Source organism: Salmo trutta, chromosome 23, assembly GCF_901001165.1.
Source record: "Salmo trutta chromosome 23, fSalTru1.1, whole genome shotgun sequence".
NCBI classification, from domain to species: Eukaryota; Metazoa; Chordata; class Actinopteri; order Salmoniformes; family Salmonidae; genus Salmo; species Salmo trutta.
In genome coordinates this window covers 11,925,412-11,942,378 of record NC_042979.1, presented here as the reverse complement: position 1 = coordinate 11,942,378, position 16,967 = coordinate 11,925,412, and positions in this window count along the sequence as shown.

Genomic DNA, 16,967 nt, shown 5'->3' with positions numbered 1-16,967 from the left:
TTTTCAGATTTTTAAAGAAAGTTCACAGAAGTAACAAGTAAAGGTAGACCTACCAATTAGTTATAGTGTTTTTACTGATATCAAGCTTGTTTTTGAATTATTAACTGATTAAACCTGTAATTCTGTTATTTGGCTCATCGCGCACTAGCGGCTCCTTGTGGCGGGCCGGATACCTGCAGGCTGACCCCGGTCACCAGTGCGGGTGTTAATAAGGATCCGCCCCTCAATTTTTGCCAAAAATGACATAGCCAAATCTAACTGCCTTGTAGCTCATGACCTGAATCAAGGATATGCATATTCTTGGTAACATTTGAAAGGAAACACTTTTAAGTTTGTGGAAATGTGAAAGGAATGTAGGAGAATAAAACATAATAGATCTGGTAAAAGATAATACAATGAATATACTGACCGTTTTTTTTTGTACCTTCATCTTTGAAGTGCAAGAGAAAGGCCATAATGTATTATTCCAGCCCAGGTGCAATTTAGATTTTTCCAAATGCACAGAGTATTGCCTCTGCATGGTACGTCAGGACTGGGTCATTGCTCTTTCACTGTAGATGTAGCCCTTTTACAGATGTTGAACTCTATTGGCAGGTGAAAGTTCCAATAGAGCCCCCTGAAAAGCTGTTTTGTTCTGTTGAACTGAATACATTTTTTTTGCAGCAGAATTTCACCTATATCAAGATTCGCAGTTGAACCAGAGATGAACTGCAAATGTCCTTGCTTCTCTGAATAAAATAAAAGGTTGGTTTAAAAATCCAATAATGTTCTTTGGTGAATAAGCACATCAAGTCATTCTAAGTGATATAAACTAGTCCTACAATTTTTTTACATGGTTCTACCAAATGCAGAAAGGGTTGATCCATCTTCACTCAGATGTAGAGGTTTTTGTTTGTAGATGAAAGCCTTGCTTTTTTGATGAGCAGATGTTGTGATATAACAGTAAGATTGTATTAGTAGTAGTTGCTGTGCTAGTTCAGTTTTGATTGCTTCGATCCAATGCTAATGGCTGTTGATATTGCTGATGACAAAAGTGTAATTTTCTTATTATGGAAGTGATTCATTTTCATAGTGGCTGGCTATTTTCCATCAGAATACCATCTTTGGCAGAATTGCAGAACATGTATTATCTAGAGTCACTCTGCTCTCTGCCTCTGCTTCTGTTCTCGAATGCTGCCTATCCAAGGTGGTACAATGGTAATTCAGTGATATGTATTGTGTCTAAAGGAGGACACAGTTTTTTAAAACTTTAAACCACTTTCAGAATTACTGGGCCAACTAAAGTACTGTACATTTCAGTGCAATCATACATTTTTCTCTTTACTTAAACTATTAAAACGTTTACGACCATAGTCCAGCGGTTCTTAAGCTTTTTCAGCCTGTGACCCAAATGAGAAATTCAGTGTTTTCCTGCAACCCAAGCTCATGAAAACATGCCCCCTTTTGGGCACCCTAAGTGAGATTTGGTTGGTGGGACCCCAGCCTTGCAGGCAAAAGATTTTAGTTGCCAACCTCCTGACAGTGGAGAGAATATTTTTTGTTTTAAAATTAATTTCCTGCAATTCTACACATTTTGCCATGGCTTATGCTGTGTTAATATATCTAAGTGAGAGTGACTATAAAAATCATTGGGGGCCCCCTTGAGGTCAGGGCCCCTGGGCACGTGCTCTGCGTGCCCGGTCGATATTCGACCAAATTTACTACAAGTTTAGATAGCTGGCTAGACTAATTTACCAATTAAAAAATTGTCAGCTGACATGGCTAATTGAGTGACTGTCAGTGACATAGCAAGAGACAAACTCCTGATGCACAACCACATTTCGACCCATACTTTATGCACAACCACGACCCATACTTTATGCACAACCACGAACCATACATTTAAAGGGGCAATCTGCAGTTGCTACATCCATTTTTGGACTTATAAATTAATGGTCATATGTACCCATTTATTATTGAAGAAAATAACATATACATGCCTCATGAGCTTAGTTCAACTGTTGGTAAAACTTTACTTGACACCCAGCGTCATAACACGTTATGATATGATCATAACCATGTCATAATGTCATAACAGCTGACATAACTTGTCACAACCTGTTATAATAAATCAAATCAAATGTTATTTGTCACATGCGCCGAATACAGAAGCCTTACCGTGAAATATCAAATCAAAATCAAATCAAATTTATTTATATAGCCCTTCGTATATCAGCTGAAATCTCAAAGTGCTGTACAGAAACCCAGCCTAAAACCCCAAACAGCAAGCAATGCATGTGAAAGAGGCACGGTGGCTAGGAAAAACTCCCTAGGAAAAACTCCCTCGAAAGGCCAAAAACCTAGGAAGAAACCTAGAGAGGAACCAGGCTATGAGGGGTGGCCAGTCCTCTTCTGGCTGTGCCGGGTGGATATTATAACAGAACATGGTCAAGATGTTAAAATGTTCATAAATGACCAGCATGGTCAAATAATAATAATCATTGTAGTTGTCGAGGGTGCAACAAGCACGTCCGGTGAACAGGTCAGGGTTCCGTAGCCGCAGGCAGAACAGTTGAAACTGGAGCAGCAGCATGGCCAGGTGGACTGGGGACAGCAAGGAGTCATCATGCCAGGTAGTCCCGAGGCATGGTCCTAGGGCTCAGGTCCTCCGAGAGAAAGAAAGAAAGAGAGAAAGAGAGAATTAGAGAGAGCATATTTAAATTCACAAATAATAATAATCATTGTAGTTGTCGAGGGTGCAACAAGCACGTCCGGTGAACAGGTCAGGGTTCCGTAGCCGCAGGCAGAACAGTTGAAACTGGAGCAGCAGCATGGCCAGGTGGACTGGGGACAGCAAGGAGTCATCATGCCAGGTAGTCCCGAGGCATGGTCCTAGAGCTCAGGTCCTCCGAGAGAAAGAAAGAAAGAGAGAAAGAGAGAGAGAATTAGAGAGAGCATATTTAAATTCACACAGGACACCGGATAAGACAAGAGAATACTCCAGATGAAACAGACTGACCCTAGCCCCCCGGCACATAAACTACTGCAGCATAAATACTGGAGGCTGAGACAGGAGGGATCAGAAGACACTTACTTACAAGCCCAACAATGCAGTCTTAAGAAAATAGAGTTAAGAAAATATTTACTAAATCAACTAAAGTAAAAAAAATTCAAAAGTAACACAATAAAATAACAATAATGAGGCTATATACAGGGGGTACTGGTACCGAGTCAATGTGTGGGGGTACAGGTTAGTCAAGGTAATGTGTACATGTAGGTAAGGGGTAAAGTGAATATGCATAGATAATGAACAGCGAGTAGCAACAGTGTAAAAACAAAGGCGGTGGGTGTCAATATAAATAGTCCGGATGGCCATTTGATTAATTGTTCAGCAGTCTTATGGCTTGGGGGTAGAAGCTGTTAAGGAGTATTTTGGACCTAGACTTGGCACTCCAGTACCACTTGCCGTGCGGTAGCAGTGAGAACAGTCTATGACTTGGGTGACTGGAGTCTTTGACAATTTTTTGGGCTTTCCTCTGACACCGCCTAGTATATACAGTACCAGTCAAAAGTTTGGACACACCTATCCATTGAAGGGTTTTTCTTTATTTTTACAATTTTCTACATTGTAGAATAATAGTGAAGACATCAACACTATGAAATAACACATATGGAATCATGTAGTAACCAAAAGTGTTAAACAAATCAAAATATATTTAATGTTTTAGATTCATCAAAGTAGCCACCCTTTGCCTTGGTAACAGCATTGCACACTCTTTGCATTCTCTCAACCAGCTTCATGAGGAATACTTTTACAACGGTCTTGAAGGAGTTCCCACATATGCTGAGCACTTGCTGGCTGCTTTTCCTTCACTCTGCGATCCAACTCATCCCAAACCATCTCAATTGGGTTGAGGTCGGGTGAATGTGGAGGCCACTTCATCTGATGCAGCACTCCATCACTCCATCACCTTCTTGGTCAAATAGCCCTTACACAGCCTGGAGGTGTTTTTTTTAGGGTCATTGTCCTGTTGAAAAACAAATGGTAGTCCCACTAAGCGTAAACCAGATGGGATGGTGTATCACTGCAGAATGCTGTGGTAGCCATGCTGGTTAAGCGTGCCTTGAATTCTGAATAAATCACTGACAGTATCACTAGCAATGCACCATCACACCTCCTCCTCCATGCTTCACGGTGGGAACCACACATGCGGAGATCATCCATTCACCTACTCTACGTCTCACAAAACACGGCAGTTGGAACCAAAAATGTCAAATTTGGACTCATCAGACCAAAGGACAGATTTCCACCGGTCTGATGTCCATTGCTTATGTTTTTGGCCCAAGCAAGTCTCTTCTTCTTATTGTTGTCATTTATTTGATTTTTTTTGCAGCAATTCGACCATGAAGGCCTGATTCACACATTGTCCTCTGAACAGTTGTTGAGATGTGTCTGTTACTTGAACTCTGTGGAGCATTTATTTGGGCTGCAATCTGAGGTGCAGTTAACTCTAATGAACTTATCCTCTGCAGCAGAGGTAACTCTGGGTCTTCCTTTCCTGGGCTGGTCCTCATGAGAGCCAGTTTCATCATAGCGCTTGATGGTTTTTGTGACTGCACTTGAAGAAACTTGAAGTTGTTGATATTTTCCTGATTGACTGACCTTCATGTCTTAAAGTAATGATGGACTTTCATTTGTCTTTGCTTATTTGAGCTGTTCTTGCCATAATATGGACTTGGTCTTTTACCAAATAGGGCTATCTTATGTATACCACCCCTACAACACAAGTGATTGACTCAAATGCATTAAGAAATTAACAAGGCACACCTGTTAATTGAAATACATTCCAGGTGACTACTTCATGAAGCTGGTTGAGAGAATGCCAATCGTGTGCAAAGCTGATTAAGTGGGTCCAAACCTTTGACTGGTACTGTAGGTCCTGAATGGCAGGAAGCTTGAACCCAGTGATGTACTAGGAATTACGCACTACCCCCTGTAGCACCTTACGGTCAGATGTCAAGCAGTTTCCATACCAGGCGGTGATGCAACCAGTCAGGATGCTCTCGATGGTGCAGCTGTAAAACGTTTTGAGGATCTGGGGACCCATGGCAAATCTTTTCAGTCTCCTGAGGGGGAAAAGGCGTTCTCGTGCCCTCTTCACGACTTTCTTGGTGTGTTTGGTCCATGATAGTTTGTTGGTGATGTGGACACCAAGGATCTTGAAAGTCTCGACACGCTCCACTACAGCCCCGTCGATGTGAATGGGGCGTGTTCGGCCTTCCTTTTCCTGTCGTCCACACTCATCTCCTTTGTCTTGTTGAGGGAGAGGTTGTTGTCCTGGCACCACACTGCCAGGTCTCTGACCTCCTCCCTATAGGCTGTGTCATCGTTGTCGGTGATCAGGCCTACCACTGTTGTGTTGTCAGCAAACTTAATGATGGTGTTGGAGTCGTGCTTGGCCATGCAGTCATGGGTGAACAGGGAGTACAGGAGGGGACTAAGCACGCACTCCTGAGGGACCTGTTATGCCAAATAATGTCCCCCTTTGCGTCACAATGAGATTCAATAAACTATTAGCGTCGGTTGCTATATCAACGGTGTGATGACCTAATGATTCGAATTTTGGAGATCATTACAGCCTAAATTACGTTATTTTCATCATCGCTACGCAAACAGGGCTGATTTCCGCACAATGTTGCTGTTTAAACAAGGTTTGTTTTGCTAATAAAATGAAAACATTAATTCGAACTACTTTTGGGTACCTTGTTAACATTACAACATGAAATCCATGTCTTATACTTTGCTATGTTTCGGAAATGGCAAAGAAAACGTGTAATCTGCTCACGAAGTCAGCTAATTTCCACTCCATTCATATGCAAATCCATTTGATTCATACTGGTTTGTCTGGCTGTCATGTTTTTATTTTAACCTGCCCTTCCCTTATCTACGCTGAAATAATATCATTTCAGTAGTCCTCTATTATGATTTTTTTTTAAATCTATCTCGCATAGCTCATTAGTACACCCTTGTGGTTGAATATATATTTATCTATCTATTTATCTATATGTATCTATTCTATTTTTCTAATGCAGGCGTGTCATTCATTTATTTTCACAGATAATTGTTTGTACACTCACATGGCAATCAGACTGAAATACTTAATTCTGGTGGGTGGAATAGAGAGGTGGGTGCTGTGTGGTTGGGAGGTTCTGCCTGTCACTTGTTCTCAACAAGCAGCCAGTCTCAGAAGGGGGACTTGAAGAGGGAGAGTACAAAGTCCATGTACTGCTGCTCTCTTTGTTCTGAGTGTTTGCAGTGCTAGTTTTTTTAGTTAATCTGTGTATCTCACATATTATGTGCCCAGTATGATACGGCTAGCAAACGTTATTAGCAGATAATGACAACATGACAATAACAGTAGCTTTAGATGATGTAATGAGATAGAGGAGGGGATGGGATGAGTGGGCAGATTGTTGGGTAATCAGACGTCACTTGATGCAGAATTTCGTCTGGAGGGAGATGAGAGAAAGAGTTAAATGATGAGGAGATAGGTGTCAGGTCCTGACCATAGTAAGTTGTTATTTTCTATGGTAGAGTAGGTCAGGGCGTGACGGGGTGTTTGTCTGTTTTTGTATTTCTATGTTCCGTTTCTAGTTTTGTATTTCTATGTTGGTGTTGTTTGGGTCGATCTCCAATTGGAGGCAGCTGATCCTCGTTACCTCTAATTGGAGGTCATATTTATGTTGATGTTTGTCCCACCTGTGTTTGTGGGTGATTATATTTTGAGTAGTGTGTTTTCTCTCTGCGTCACGGTTTGTTGTTTTTTGTTAGTTCAAGTAGTTAATGTATTGCATTACGTTTCGGAATAAATAAATATGTGGAACTACGAACATGCTGCATTTTTGGTCCGATCCTTCAGACAGCCGTGACAATAGGAAAGAGGCAGAATCAAGAGACAGGTGCTGCGGCTAGTTCTTCCTGTCACTTGTCCTCGACAGGCAACCCATCTCAGTCAGGGGTGGTGGGATGGAAAAGCAAACAAAGGATACTTCATTTTCAATAACATGGTCCTGGTTTAGTTAGAAGCCCTCTCACCACATCAAGGTACAGGCAGAGAGAAGTTTATTTAATTAAAGCCTTTAACCCCCTACTCTATCTCTGTAGTGTTTGACCTGATGGGGCTTGGATAGGTGTTGCAATATGGTGATGACTCAACCTTGCTGTGTAATGGACTCCAGGAGACTTCTGCAATATTACATACACAAATCTAGAACCTCCAGATATGCAAACACTAACTAGAAACCAATGTCCAATTCCATACCAACCCTGGCCTAAAATTGGATTTGGAATTGGACACAAAAGATTAACGGCTAGGGAGAATGGGTTAAGGACCAGTAAGAAACTAGGCAACTGAACAGTCAATAGAACATTTTAGCAAGTTTTGAATATTTACCAGCAAACAAATGGAAAAATATACAAATATTTACATGCTTGTTAACGTTACTTGCAATACAAAACATATACATGTGCCATATACTTACCAACCAACTTCACAGCCAATGTCTGCAAGAAAACACTATCTTTATACAAATTAAAAACAATATTACACAGGTTATTAAGGTTATTTACAATAACCTACAATTGACAAAAATATACAATGTAGTAAAATACCTACCGTCTTGAGGTGGGGAGCCGGTCAAGCAGTGACAACAACGGTGGGGAAAACATCAGACAAAACAGATGACAGACGATTGGCAGACAAATTCACGCACATTGATGACATGAGACAGACAAGACACATGAAAATGCTTGCCGCATCTCCTGCACCGGGCCACCTCCTTACCTTCTCTCACGTATTTCCGACAGAAGCAGTGGATGCTGACCTCTGTTGTGTAGGGTGTGGACACCTTGGGAGGCCTGGACCCAGGACGGGGATTGGAATCGGGACTGGGAAAAGTGCCAGGCACCCAGCCTGAAAACTAGAGAAAATATGTTTTCTCATGCATTTCTGATGGTATCATGCCATGGAGGGTTCCTCATCTCTGCAGAGAGTAAGACTGTTTGCAATAGCAAACAGCCTGCAATCTGTGCCCCTTTTCTGCCGTTGGACTGCCAGCCACTCCACAGTCACAGAGGTCAGTGGAAAAGATAAGAGAGGGGTGAGTTGTGATAGAAACTCTGGGGTGGTGTCATAACCGCTGGAGTCATACACCTTAACAGTACCTACCTGGCAGCGGAGGTTACTTACCGTGACCCAGTGGTTAGGTAGCCTTCAGATTGACTATCTGGACAAACCCCTGGACTAGTGTTGGTACTGCTGACAGCATGGCGATGCCACCCACTGCGAGGAGGCCTCCTACTTCTGGATCCTGCACCTGCAAAAGAGCTTGAGCATAATCAATTGTAAAATTGTCTAACCAGGAACGTGACGGAAGAAAGACCCCCGAAAGTCCTTCATCCGGCCACAGAGATGTCGATGTTCAGTCTCGCCTTGATTGATAATACTGTATATTTCATATTATTACAAATACATCTCTTACATATATCTTGGAGGGCCAGACCATAAATGAACAGCAGACAATCATTTTTATCTGGTGAAAAACCTCCACGTCCTTCTCAGCCCGTGCCTGAAGGTGGTCCTCGAAGGCGTTCTGATCTGGTTCCACAACTTCCACCACATCAGGTGGAGTTTCAGTGATCTGACAGCATTTTATTCAAAAATAGCAATAGACAAACAACAACACATTAAGTCAATCACACATTTGAATGACTGCAGTAAATGCAATAATTTGATATAATTGTATATACAATTGCATTGTTTACCTCAGTAAACAGCTGCGGCTCCCGTCCGTACAGTAGGCGATAGGGTGAGTACTCTGGAGGCCTGGACACTGTTGTTGTGTGCAGTCTTGAGGTTCTGGTTGGTCCGTTAATCCAAACCTGGAAGAGGGGGTAGGAAAGGGATATCTATTGACAATGTAAGATATTAAAATCTGTCTGATTATGTACCATGGAAAAACAAAAACGAATTGTAAAAAAACAAAAACAAACAGTTGGTCTGTGGATGATATGCAGCGGAGACCCAGGGATTCACCCCCCAGTCCCCGAACAAGGCTTTGTTGGTCTAAAGACAATTGCACATTAGTAAATAAACTTGGCTATTTATATACAGTTGAAGTCGGAAGTTTACATACACCTTAGCCAAATACATTTAAACTCAGTTTTTCACAATTCCTGACATTTCATCCTAGTAAAAAATCCCTGTCTTAGGTCAGTTAGGATCACCACTTATTTTAAGAATGTGAAATGTCAGAATAATAGTAGAGAGAATTATTTATTTCAGCTTTTATTTTTATCACATTCCCAGTGGGTCAGAAGTTTACATACACTCAATTAGTATTTGGTAGCATTGCCTTTAAATTGTTTAACTTGGGTCAAATGTTTCAGGTAGCATTCCACAAGCTTCTTTCGGAAATTTACATACTTAGGTTGGAGTCATTAGAACTAATTTTTCAACCACTCCACACATTTCTTGTTGACAAACTATAGTTTTGGCAAGTCAGTTAGGACATCTACTTTGTGCATAACACAAGTAATTTTTCCAACATTTGTTTACAGACAGATTATTTCCCTTATAATTCACTGTATCACAATTCCAGTGGGTCAGAAGTTTACATACACTACGTTGACTGTGCCTTTAATAAGTTGACTGTGCCTTTAAACAGCCTGGATTTTTTTTAAATGATGTCATGGCTTTAGAAGCTTCTGATAGGCTAATTGACATCATTTGAGTCAATTGGAGGTGTACCTGTGGATGTATTTCAAGGCCTACCTTCAAACTCAGTGCCTCTTTGCTTGACATCATTGGAAAATCAAAAGAAATCAGCCAAGACCTCAGAAAAAACATTGTAGACATCCACAAGTCTGGTTCATCCTTGGGAGCAATTTCCAAACGCCTGAAGGTACCACGTTCATCTGTACAAACAATAGTACGCAAGTATAAACACCATGGGACCACGCAGCTATCATACCGCTCAGGAAGGAGACGCATTCTGTCTCCTAGACATGGATGTACTTTGGTGTGAAAAGTGCAACTCAATCCCAGAACAACAGCAAAGGACCTTGTGAAGATGCTGGAGGAAATAGGTACAAAGTATCTATATCCACAGTAAAACAAGTCCTATATCGACATAACCTGAAAGGTCGCTCAGCAAGGAAGAAGCCACTGCTCCAAAACTGCCATAAAAAGCCTAATTGAGTGTATGTAAACTTCTGACCCACTAGGAATGATGAAAGAAATAAAATATTAAATAAATCATTCTCTACTATTATTCTGAAATTTCACATTCTTAAAATAAATTGGTGATCCTAACTGACCTAAGATAGGGAATTTTTACTAGGATTAAATGTCAGGAATTGTGAAAAAGTGAGTTTAAATGTATTTGGCTAAGGTGTATTTAAACTTCCGACTTCAACTGTATATGCACAAAGTGACAAATTTAAACACTGTGTGCGCTCTGATATGACATTCATCAAAATCATAATCATTTCAGATATAATAGCATGTGATTGATAAACAAAAGGTTATTTTACTTGCCCAGCTGTCCACATCCTTGACATTCCCACGCCAGAAGAAGCTTAGGTTGATTTTGGCAATTATGCGCTTCACTCCAAAAACGGACGCTTTGGTTCATATCGTAATCCGGTCAGAACTTTGCAAGTTCTAGCAACAGCCCTAACGATGTGTTGTTGCATACCCTTACCACCTGGGCGCGGCCCGGCAGGAAGTCCAGGATCCAGTTGCAAATTGAGGTGATTAGTCCCAGACTCGGTCAGGCAGAGGTTGAAAATGACAGTGAAACACTTGCCAGTTGGTCCACGCATGCTCTGAGGACACGTCCTGGTATTCTGTCTGGCCCTGTGAACTTGTGAATGTTGAGCTGTTTAAAGGTCTTGCTCAGATCGGCTACGGAGTGCGTGATCACACAGTCATCCGGAACAGCTGGTGCTTTCATGCATGCTTTAGTGTTGCTTGCCTCGAAGCCAGCATAAAAGATATTTAGCCCATCTGGTAGGCTCGCGTCACTGGGCAGCTCATGGCTGGGTTTCCCTTTGTAGTCTGTAATAGTTTGTAAGCCCTGCCACATCCGATGAGCATCAGAGCTGGTGTAGTAGGATTCAATGTTAGTCCTGTGTTGACGCTATGCCTGTTTGATGTTTCGTCTGAGGGAATAGCGGGATTTCTTATAAGCGTCCGTATTAGTGTCCCGCTCCTTGAAAATAGCAGCTCTAGCCTTAAGCTCAATGCGGATGTTGCCTGTAATCAATGGCTTCAGGTTGGGATATGTACATGCGGTCACTAATATGGTCATAACACTGTCATGACACATATACTGTATTTATACCTGTTGTGACATATATTGCGTTATTTTATGGCTGGTTATGACACCTACATAAGAGTGTCAAAACCCACAAAACCTACAACACAAGGCAAAACATTGCTGTACACCATAGCCTACGTGTCAACAGTATGTTTATGTTATATAATTATTTTTATTTTTTTACCATATTCAATGATCATTGTAATTGCGCACACATTGATGTCAGACATGCACCTACCCCAATGCTCTGTTGCTGATGACTGGGATGAATGCAGGAGCAGATTTCAGGAGCAGGACAAGACACCCTCTTTTTGACTGATGATGACTGATATAAAAGCATGTACGTGATATGCCTATCTGGCTTACATGATTATCATGGTCATAATGCTTCTTGACAGTGTCATGAACAGTGACACAGTAACGTCATAATGCTGCTTTATTTTCTACGAGTTATTTAAAATATGATTAAAAAAACATGACTGTAAAGAATTCATAACAAAAAGAAACTTTGTGGCAGTGAAAAAACAAATTGTAATAAATGTGGGTTATGACACTCTATGTAGATGTCATAACCAGTGGTGACCAGTCATTCAGTGGCGCCCCGTTTTTGCTGTTGCCTGTTTTGCATGTTATTTTAGCATTAATACGTGTCACATATCAGTTTGAAAACAAATAAATAATTGAATGAATAAATCCGCATACAAACATGGTCTCTTTTTTGTTTTCTTGAGTAAGGCAGCTCCAAAATGCAGGTGTTTCAGCCTAGCTCAGTGCTTTCTGTGGTGGTGGGGCAGCCAGCGGAAAATATAGAGCATAGGGGTTGGTAATGTTCTCTAGTTGCGCCGTGATTGGCTCAGTGTTCTGTCATTCATGAGAACAATGCGTGGTTTGGAAGGAATGAGTGGTTTGGAAGGAATCAGTGGCTAACTGCAAGCGTTGAAAACAATCACTAGCCTGCTATTCAGTGGAGTGGGTGTGTGGTTCAAGTCTGGGTTTGAAGGTCTATTTTCCAAGCTTTAAGGATAAACATTCAACACCACGGGCCATAAAAGTTTGATAACAACATTTTCCCACAAGGACTACCGCTCCACCTTCCTATTCAAGTGAGCACAGCACAAGAAGTTGAGTCCAAAAATGCCTTGTAATGCTGCTGCATAAATGATGTAATATGCCAGGGAGATATGTATACTGTAGCTAAGAAAGTAATACTAAGTGTATGTTGTGTAGTAAGCCTTTAGTAGCCCATGTGCCTCACCCTAATAATTTTGAGTTTGTCCCGCCAAGATTGACATGCTAAAATCACCGCTGGTCATAACTAGCCATAAAATAATGCAATAAATGTCACAGCAGGTGTAAATATATCGGTCATGACAGTGTTATGACATGTTATGACATATTCCCTTTAAGCTCATCTGGGACTGCCACGCAGAAATATCAGCCCACAGAGAAATGCACGAGATTGAACTTCACTCAACTTTCTAGAGCAGTGGTCACCAACCGGTCGATCGCAATCGACTAGTCGATCTCCAAGGCATTCCTAGTCAGTCGCCAAACATTTCTGTTAAAAACCTAACGATAAAGCCTTTTGTTCCTATTTTGCATTATTCGTCTTGGGCTGTTGGTGGTAGGTGCACCCAATTTAGCTGTCCTACACGCCGGGTAGGCAAACTGTTGCCATTTTGAACCACTTCATGTGTCTGAAGGTACAAACTCTTGTCTTCCCAGTGGGCCCAGAGATTAAATCAAGTGCACTACAGGCCTACCGCTGGCCAATTGGATGGCTCAGATTACTGTGTCTGCAGTGACGTAGCAGGCATGAAAAAAAAGCTACAGCAAAGTTGATGCTGTGAGATTTAAAAACGTTTAAAACCATGACTAGAGAGAGACTGTCAACGAATACAGCAAAGAGCTGCTGTTTTTACGAGTGACTTCATGTTTAAGTTCTTATTCAGCACTGTCAACACTTTCTATTCAACAATTTTATAAGCCATAAAATGCACGTTCTTCCTATTTCCACTCAGCGCTACAACAACCAGTGTAGCAGTAATGAATGAGTAGGAAAGTGCATCTATAGGCTTGGTTTGTTCGAGGAATTTTTCACTTTCTCTGTTCATAGGAGTAATAACATGAATTTGTGCATGAGGCAGAAATAATGCATTGCATCTTGAGTTTCCCCATCAGCTAAAAGATGTGTCCCTTTTTGGTCAGTTTCAGTGGAGGAAAGGGAGAGTGGGGATGTTGAGAGGCGGACCCTCAGTCTGCTGCTCTCTCCCTCCGCTGAGACTGACCATCAGATGCAGGCACCATCAGGCCCTGTAAAATAAAAAACAAAAAACAAATAATTTAAATGTATGCAAATTAGCCATTGCCATATATGGATCTGTGCCATTTACTTTGAACTGGACTGTGTTTACATCATGAGTGGTGGTGAGTAGATGCGCTTGTTTTGAGATCAAAGTGAGAGCTGCATGTAGCCACATTTTGTTCATATCCTTTGCTAGTTAGTGAGTTATTAGCCCAGTTATAGATCATTTGTAGTCAGCAATAGGGGAGTGACTGCTTTCTACAAGAGCACAAAACGTCTACATTTCTAGGTATCTTTGAAAAGCGAGTCAGGTAAAGATTTTTTTTTGTCGTAAAGGGGCAGTGTTGTATTTTGAAACAGGTTTGAATAAGCTAAGTGGCCAATAGGCTGAGGGTAGCATAATTTTCTAATTCTCTGTAATAATGGTATGGGAATAATAATGCATTTTATTTTGTATAGTGGTTGTTTGCATCAAACAACACAACAACATTTTCAGTCACCTCCTTGTCTGAAGGACAAGTGGATAAACAGGTTAATGTCAAGCCCTGCATGTTTTTTTCAAAAGTCTCATCAAAAGCCACACATTGGCTGCTACTTTAGGCTGAGTGATAGAACAGCTATTTCCATGTTAAAATGTTATGGGATGCATTTTCTCCATCGTTTTTGATGGTAGGCCACTTTGGTAGGCCTACATTATTATCAAATAGCCACAGTAGTCTACTTGGCTACTGTTAAAACTGTAACTTAAAGTGGGTACAGCCTTAGTGTTCACAGTAAACGTGCGCTGGAAGCTGCACAGAATTTCACAACATTCAAGTTTGCGCTCAGCAGACCTGAAATTTGCTCAGTGACGAACATTTTTTAGAGGGAACATTGGTCATAATGTATTATGACACTGGGTAGTCAAGTAAAGTTTTACCCCAAAATCTAATATCATGGATGGCCAGTAATTGCATCCGTAGCTGTCTATGAATTTAACAGTGGGGCGGACAGAACGGTTTGATATTGTTTCACCTCTGATTGACGCTTTAACAGAGCGTTTACACTATACAAGCGGCACTCGCCTAGCCACGCTAGCCTCGTCCTCGTGTGGGTGCTAATAAGCTAGCAAGCAAGCTAGGTAGTGCTACGTATCAACAGCTAGTGCTCTACTTCTACATACAGGACTTCTCAGTTGGAACATTGCAACTCTTATGACCTAACAGCCATTAGCTTAAGTACTCTGAATAAAATGACTCACTTTGTTCCAAACCCAAAGCCAAGGCCTGTATGACAGCTTTTTTTTCTTAAATAGCATCTACTGGATCTGGGCCACATGGCTTCAGAGTCAATCAGTCAAATGAAATGCACTTTGGACTGCCTAATAAATATGGAACATGTAGGCCTACCCCATTTAGCTGTACCTTCCAGATCTCCTGTTATTGTGGTGATCAAGAGACAGTGGGAGGCCTGATAACTTGCAGAGCACAGAGACAGACAGTGCATCTCACCAGTAGCTGATTATCATCTGCTGAGTGGCAGCGAGTCACAAATAAATGTCACAAACTCTCACTCATTTATCAATGTTTATACATACACTACCGTTCAAAAGTTTGGGGTCACTTAGAAATGTCCTTGTTTTTAAAAGAAAAGCACTTTTTTTTTTGTCCATTAATAGAACATCAAATTGATCCGAAATACAGTGTAGACACGGTTAATGTTATAAATGACTATTGTAGCTGGAAACGGCTGATTTTTAATGGAATATCTACGTAAGCGTACAGAGGCCCATTATCAGCAACGATCACTCCTGTGTTCCAATGGCACGTTGTGTTAGCTAATCCAAGCTTATAATTTTAAAAGACAAATTGAACATTAGAAAACCCTTTTGCAATTATGTTAGCGCAGCTGAAAACTGTTGGTCTGATTAAAGAAGCAATAAAACTGGCCTTCTTTAGACTAGTTGAGTATCTGAGGCATCAGCATTTGTGGGTTCGATTACAGGCTCAAAATGTCCAGAAACAAATAACTTTCTTCTGAAACTCGGCAGTCTATTCTTGTTCTGAGAAATGAAGGCTATTCTATGTGAGAAATTGCATCTCGTACACCGCTGTGTATTACTCCCTTCACAGAACAGCGCAAACTGGCTCTAACCAGAATAGAAAGTGGGAGGCCCCGGTGCACAACTGAGCAAGAGGACAAGTACATTAGAGTGTCTAGTTTGGGAAACAGACGCCTCACAAGTCCTCAACTGGCAGCTTCATTAAATAGTACCCGCAAAACACCAGTCTCAACGTCAACAGTGAAGAGGCGACTCCGGGATGCTGGCCTTCTAGGCAGAGTTGCAAAGAAAAGCCATATCTCAGACTGGCCAATAAAAAGAAAATATTAAGATAGGCAAAAGAACAGTTCCTCTGTCCAGTGTCTGTGTTCTTTTGCCCATCTTAATCTTTTACAACATTAACAATGTCTACACTGTATTTCTTATCAATTTGATGTTATTTTAAAGGACAAAAAACAAGGACGTTTCTAAGTGACCCCAACAATAACTGATTTTTGATTCCCAGTAACAAGAGACAACATGGGGTGTGCATGTTAACATTTTGTGAACTTTATTCAAAGAAAACAAGCAATTTTAGATATATTATTGATCCAGGAAGTAATTAACTTGTGTCTCTGTTGGAGATGGGAATTTGACGTGATAGGGAACTAATTGGAGATATCTCCTTACAACATGCACTAACGAGCAATCTACAGGAATTGAATGTGATGAGAGGATGGTGATATTCAGAATAAGGAGGATGCAGTGCTAAAGTTGGTATAGAAGAAAATTTAATAGATTTCGTAATATGGACAGCTTCACTCAAATTTCCATTAAAGGTAGAGCTTTATACAAGAATACAACTTAACAACAATTTCCACTTAACAACCAAGACCTAAGGACAATATCTAACATGAGACAATTATTAAGAAATATAAACTCAGTGTGAGGTCGGTATTGTATCTACGACAATCCATCGTCATACTGAAATCTGGTAATGCAAACGTATCTCAAGATCACTTATACTTAAGCAATAAGGCCCGAGGGGGTGTGGTATATGGCTAATATATCACGACTAAGGGCTGTTCTTAGGCCCGATGCAACGCAGAATGCCTGGATACTGCCCTTAGCCGTGGTATATTGGCCATATATCACAAACCCCCGAGGTGCCTTATTGCTATTATAAACTGGTTACCAACGTAATTAGTGTAATAAAAATAAATGTTTTGTCATACCCGTGGTATACGGTCTGATATACCACGGCTGTCAGCCAATCAGCAT